Source organism: Lipotes vexillifer, unplaced genomic scaffold (genome assembly GCF_000442215.2).
Source record: "Lipotes vexillifer unplaced genomic scaffold, Lipotes_vexillifer_v1.1 scaffold39, whole genome shotgun sequence".
NCBI classification, from domain to species: domain Eukaryota; kingdom Metazoa; phylum Chordata; class Mammalia; order Artiodactyla; family Lipotidae; genus Lipotes; species Lipotes vexillifer.
In genome coordinates, this window is record NW_006787038.1 from 2152187 (window position 1) to 2159208 (window position 7022).

Genomic DNA, 7022 nt, shown 5'->3' on the forward strand with positions numbered 1-7022 from the left:
CCGGTCTGGGAAGATCCCACATGCCGCGGAGAGGCTGGGCCCGTGAGCCATGGCCTCTGAGCCTGCGCGTCCGGAGCCTGTGCTCCGCAACGGGAGAGGCCACAACAGTGAGAGGCCCGCGTACCGCAAAAAAAAAAAAAAAGAATACACTCTATAGGGACTTTTCTGGCGATCCAGTGGTTAAGACTCTGTGCTTCCACTTCAGGGGTCCTGGGTTCGATGCATGTCGCAGGGCCAAAAAAAAGAATACACTCTGTAAAGGATCCCAGCCATGCTGAGGCGAAGAAACTCCCGGAACTGAAGGATGTTAAGACTGGGGGAGCCCATCTCTGCAGCGATTTTCTTCTTTTGCCACTGTTGGCTTTTCCCACTCTTGTTTTTTTTTCTACATCAGGGCTGCATTCTGACTTTCGTGGGCCCTGGGCACTTGGAAGTCCCCTTTCTCTATAAAAATTAATTAAAAATTTCATTTTATGACTGCATTGTTATAAAGATGAATAGTCGGAGGAAGATGAATGTATAATATATTGTCCTTTTGGAAATAAAAGTTAATTTTTTTCTTCTGATTTTTAGACGAAATTAAAACATTTTCATGGGTTTCTAAAAATAGCATGGGTCCCTAGCCCAGTCCTCTTGTATCTGCCCTGTTCTCCACGAGGTGGCAGAGAGCGCATTCTTAATGCTATCTGAATCTGTGTACCCACCTGCTTTTAGTGGAAGATCTTGTTCCCCAAGAATTTTGTGTGTTTTAAAATTCTTGTATGCTGTCTCTCTACATACGCCCAAGACTGTACTAGATGCTTTGAGGGCCATTGTGCTGTTCAAGTAGGTGACCAGATTGAACATGTTAAATGACTTAGACATATAATATGTGGAGTGTTTACAATGTGCTAAGCGCCTTAAACATATCTCTCAAGTTTCAGAACAGCTACTATCCACGTTGTACCCAGGAGAGCACCAGAGCTGAGAAGGTGACATCATTTTCTCACATCCCAGGTGAGTAGTTGGCAGATCTGGGATTTGAACCCCAGGTCTGTCGGATCCTCTCCACAGGCTGTGACAGGATATCCAGTGAGGTGCCTGCTTGGATATATATTCCCAAATGTATGTTACACTATCAGGGCCTCCAGGGGGCAAGATGTCAGGGAGGGCTGGAGAGTCTTAGGGAGGAGGGAGACTGAAGGTCAGCTTTGGAGCAACAGTCATTGCAGAGATGAAATGGCAGAGAAAGGCATGTGAGGTCACAGAGGTGTGGAGGTGGGCCCCTGGTTCAGGGGGGGCCATGAGGAGACTTCCCAGTGGGAGGGAACTGAAGGTTAGGAAGCAGAGGGCGAGGAGGCAGGGTGTGGCTATAGGGGGTGAGGAATTTGGGCCCAGTCTAACGTTCAGTGGGAGGTTCTTTGTTCCCTTGGGTCCTAAAATTTAGTCCTGAATTATCAATAACCTAGCAAAGTTTTATCCATCCTCCCTGTCTCAGTTCCTCATCTGTCAAATGGGAGTTATGAAGCTTGCCCTACCCTCTGAGATGTCAGGAAGTTCAAATGACTGTCAGCCCCACAAGGATGGGGAGTCTGTGTCTGATTCAGGCTGTATCTCCCGGAGCCTGGGTGCTCAGCACACATCTGGTGAAGGAATGGGCATGATATCCCACAAATCTCTTGAAAAACAGCGGCGGGAGACAGCGTGGCTGGAGAAAGCGCCCGGAGCCAGAAGAGGGCGCGTTTCTGTGAAACAAAGTTTGATATAAGAAACCACCAGAATCTTTCTGCAGGATTGTGGATTGAGAATTTGCAACCCTAGGCTTTGCTTTTAGCTTTAGGATGTAGGAGGTCAAGTCATTCCATTCTAAATTCTTATATCTAAACCTACCTTAACTCTAGTATCCTAACTAGGAAAAAAGGCTAAAACGTAGTTTATCTTCTCTATTTCATGTTCTCTTAACACTTTAGGCACTTAGTACAGATGTAAATTTTTTTTGGGGGGCGGGGGAGCTTAAAACAGCAACCAATCTATTATATCTCATTATTTCGTGGGTCAGGAATTAAGACAGGAATTGGCTGGGAAATTCTTCTGCTCAATATGGCAAAGACTAATGTCCTCCGTGGTATTCAGCTGGGGGAGGGGCTGGTCTGGAGGGTCTGAGATGGCTTCACTCACATGACCAGGTGCCATTTAACATTTTATGTGATTATTTGATTAATAACTGTCTCCCTCACTAGTCCAGAAACCACCAAAGGACCGGAACTGTGTTTGTTTTTGTCTATCATTTTATCCCTAGTGGCTAGCACAGGGCCTGGCCCACTGAGACTTAGTAGATAGTATTTGTTAAATGAATCAATTCTTTTTTTTTTTTTTTGGCGTGCTGCACGGCTTGCGGTCCCCGACCAGGGATCCAACCTGGGGCCCTGGCAGTGAGAGCGCCAAGTCCTAACCACTGGACTGTCAGGGAATTCCCAATGATGTAATTCTTATAACAAGTGTCAGGATCCTCAGAAAAAAGGCATAGGTAGGAGTTGATGATGATGATAGTAGCTCAGTAAGTGCCAGGACTGAGCTAAATACTGTGCAACCTGGCTGGATGGCATTATTTATTTACCCCCATTTTACAGATGAGGAGCTGAGGCAGCCCTGATATGGCTTCAAAGGACAATGCAAGAGAAGCCCCTTTTATGTCCCAAATCAAAGGATCTGGGGTAAACTCAGGAGCCCTGGAGGCCAAGCAAGTTATTAAAATGAGTCATTTGAGAGATAAAAACCTGATGAAATGACAAAAGGCTGGAAGGTATGTTTTCAAATTAGTCACAAACAATGTTCCAGAGTCCTGTTTCTACATTATCCAAATAAACCATCCCCAACGATGAGGTGAAGATTCACAGATTCACTCTGTCGCCACATTCACTTACACTGTTCCTCAAAATCCACCTCATTGTTTCTTCTTCATCCTGGGTTTATTTATTTTTGACGCTTCTGCACAGCTGGACTGTTCTGCCAACATGTTGTAATGCTTCCTTCATTTCATCAAACAACAGGCTGGCCTGTCGTCATGAGAGTAGCATCCCAGAGCCAACATGGGTTAGTAGTAGTGCCCTTGATTGAAGTTGCCTGCGGGGTCAGAGTGTTAGCAGATTATCTGATACCCAGGCTTCTTGTGGGCTCTGCCTTGCATGGAGGGCTCTTCTAGATCGTGTTACTGTGATAGGGGAATACCCAGGGTGCCAGGAAATTCCTGCCTGGGCAGGGAACTGACTTCCCAGCACCCCAGGGATTCCAAGCCCAGCCGCCTGCAGCCAATCAACAACGGAGCTGCCTCAAACTGACAAGCAAAAGGAAGCCCAACAAAAGCAGCTGGAACCCAAACAAACAGACTTGGGTGAGGTTGGGCGGGGGGGTCAGGCCTGGCGTCATCCAGGCTCTGGGCCAGGCCGTTGTCTTGGTGACGGCCAGTCAGTTTACCAGCGGGCAGCAGAGCCAGTTCTCTGAGGGGGAAGCCCGAAGAGGGGGCTGTGGTGCCTGGGTGGGGTGCGGTTGGGGGGTGGGGAGCTTCTCCAAGTAGTAGAAACTCACAGAGAAGGCACGGGCATTTCCAGAGAGTGGTTTCTTCTCTCAGGAGCCAGGCAGGCTGCCTGGGGGGTCAGTGAGCTCAGAGAGGCTGGCCAGCCTGAGAGGGAGGGAAGTGGCCACTGAACTAGCAAAGACGCCTCTGGAAAGGCTGGGTGGTGGATTTACAGCTGTCTTAGCTTTCTGGGCAAAGCATGAATTGAAGTGGATCACAGAGTTCTATGAAACAAAACCCCAAAACAATACATACACACAGCAGCCAGTGGAGGGGAGGCCTTTGGGAGCCTCAGAGGTGGCACATGAACATGTTTTATGTCCTCGTCCAGGAGCTTTTTTTCTTTTCATTTTCTTTCTTTTTCTTTTCTTTTCTTTTTTTCTTTCTGTTGACCACAATTCAAGTCATTATCTGGAGGAATGAACAGCATTCAATGAAAACAAAACGTTAGAAAACTTCTGAACATAAAAGGTGTTCATGTCCATGACAGCAGATTACTTTAGGGTAAATAAGAGACCCCCTTTCTGGCTAAAGTGAGACATTTGTCAAAATAAATGCAATGGAGGAAAGAATCTTGGTACCTTCCTCCAGAAATCTTGCTGCAAACGTGCTTGTCATATCAAAGGACAAATACTGTATGTTTCCTTCCACGTGAGGTGTCTAGAACAGTCACTTCATAGAGACAGAGAGCAGAATGGTGGTAGCCAGGGGCTGGGGGAGGGGAGGATGGGGAGTTACTGTTTAATGAGGATGGAGTTGCAGTTTGGGAAGATGAAAAGAGCTCTGGAGATGGGTGGTGGCTGGCGTTTGCCCAGTGATGTGCATATACTTAATGCCAGTGAACTGTACACTTAAAAATGGTTAAAACGGTAAATTCTGTTATGCACATTTGCCTTTATACATATACATATATATATATTAAAGTGTCTGTCACTTAAAGACTGTCTTCTAGTTGTACCAGGAGACAGTGGCGTTTGCTTGGAGGCTGACCCCCAAGGCGTGTTGGCTCAGCTGTCTGAGCCTCTGCTGTGTCATCCATTAAGGAAGGATGCCGGTAAGGAAGAATGGACATGAAGGCATTTAGTGAACAGAAGTACACCACAAGAAGGTGAAATGTGATTAAGATATTATTTCAAAATTCATTTTTAATGTATCTAAATGCCAAGGGGCAAGTTGAAAGGGGAAGGGGGAGCTTTGAGGAGACTTAAGGAAAGGATTATATTTGACAGTTATAGGAATCGGAAAAAGCCCAAGTATTTTATGAGAATTTTGGGCTCATTCTCAGAGGCCAGAAGGTATGACCAACTTGGGCTGTCACAGCGATTAAAAATACTTCTATCTTTTGCTCTGCCTAAATTGAGAAACCATTTAAGCCCACCCATCAGGAGGAAATGAAATGAAATGAAACAATGTCAAAACATCACCTCTCAAATTTCATGAAGGGAAATGGTACAGTTACAACACAATGCTGGGTCAAAGTTTATGGGATCTCAGAACACAAATGCATAGTGGAACTCAGGTTACCATCAGAGAGTCCCATTAACTGTCAACAATCTATTCAAAGCAATTTTTTTCCCCCTGTTTTAATGATATACAGCATTCAGGGACTTCCCTGATGGTGTAGTGGTTAAGACTCCATGCTCCCAATGCAGGGGGCCCAGGTTCGATCCCTGGTCAGGGAACTAGATCCCACATGCATGCCGCAACTAAGAGTTTGCATGCCTCAACTAAGGAGCCGGTGATGCGCAACTAAGGAAGCTGCCTGCTGCAACTAAGACCCAGTGCAGCCAAATAAATAAATATTTGAAAGAGAAAGATATACTCCATTCACCACCACCACCACTTATGCAACATATGTTCCATTAGCATAAGTTAGCATGTGCCAAAGCACTAATCTAAATGTGGTACATTCCTTATCTTTTCACTCCTTAGAAGAACCACGCAAGGCGAATCTTTTTTATAGATAACAAACTGAAGCTTGTGTTTGAAACTTGTTCTTTCAGGTTCTTTATTTCCTCATCCATAAAATGAGAATAATGTTGCAGCTAGAGAAGTGTAGCAGCTTGCCCCAAACCACACAGCTGGGAAGTAGTGATGTCAGGATTTGAACTCATGTCCATCTGACTTCAAAGCTCTGCCCTGGAACACAACGCTACACTGGAGAAGACATTATTGCTGAGAAGCTTATGAAACAAAATTGGTAATGAATATTCTGCTCTGAGAGCAACTAGAATGAGCCATCAGTAAACTGCTTTATCGTGACGTTGTATGATGTCACAATGACACAATGAGGAAGAGCCATGAGCATCATGGGTTAGCAGGGATCTGGCTCTGACATTGGATGAAACCACCAAGTACAGGGTATGAAATCATGCTTGGCTGTGTTATATATGTGTGTATGTTGTGTGTCTTTTGTATGTTTTGTTCTGTGTGTATTATATGTTGCATGTGCTGTAGATGTGTCGTTTAGTTGTTTTGTGTGTGTGTGTGTGTGTGTGTGTGTGTGTGCATGTTATGTGTATTAAGTGTACGTGGGTGATTTGTGTAAGTGAGGGAAACTTGCCTGAAGACTAATTTCTTCAACAATAAAGACCAGACATTCCAACAGCCAGTACTTACTTGGTGCTCGCTGTGAGTCAAGCACTCCTCTCGCAGTGCTGTGCATACAATAACTCATTCATCTTCACAACAGTCCTGTGCAGTTGCTGGTAACAGTATCCTCATTTTACGCAGGAGGATAGGAGGCACAGAAAGATCAGTCAACTTGCCCTAGACCACCCAGATAGTAAGAGGTGGAGCTGGGATTTGAACCCAGGGAGATTGGCTTCAAATTCTGTGATCTTTTATTCTTTTCTTAATTGGTGCCCCCAGATCACCATGTGAGAATTGATAGAATTAGTCTCCTCATTCTGTGGAGAGTCTGTGGACAATGTGAACACATGTGGCTAAGACAATCAGCGCTCCTTAATTAAACATTAGCTGAGGTAAGCCAGCCATTGCTGGCCTTGTGCTGTATGTGCGATTTCTATCAATTTAATAATTATTAAGAATTGAAAAGATTGCTGAAAAAATCTTATGTTTCACGTTTGTGAAATGTGTATGGACAAAATGGTTTCGTTGATATTTTTTCCTCTGAAACTGTGGACTGCCTACAGATGACCAGTATCTATGGATCAGATGTTCTCTAGGGCATGAGGATGGTCTTATTTCTTTGAGATAGCATAGCATTTCCCCTCTTTTCTTTCTCCAACTGCCTTCCTGGGGTCTGTCGCTTTGAAGTTGAGGATAGCAGAGGAGGTCTTTGGTAATGCCACTCAAGGTGGAGGAGGACTCTGAGCCTGTTGCTATAGCAACACAAAGGAGATAGTTATCCATCCACCCCTCTAACAAATGTTTATTGAGCACCTGTTATGTGGCAGGCACTGTTTTAGGCATCAAAAACTTAATGATGAGTGAGATAAAGTAGTTC

The 7022-nt window shown here is 44.9% G+C and overlaps 1 non-coding gene across 1 annotated transcript; it reads left to right on the forward strand.

The window, feature by feature from the left end:
• Positions 1-5162: 5162 nt before the first annotated feature.
• Positions 5163-5235, forward strand: TRNAW-CCA (transfer RNA tryptophan (anticodon CCA)). Its single transcript has one exon. It is a non-coding gene; the product is annotated as a tRNA-Trp (tRNA).
• The last annotated feature ends 1787 nt before the right edge of the window (positions 5236-7022 follow it).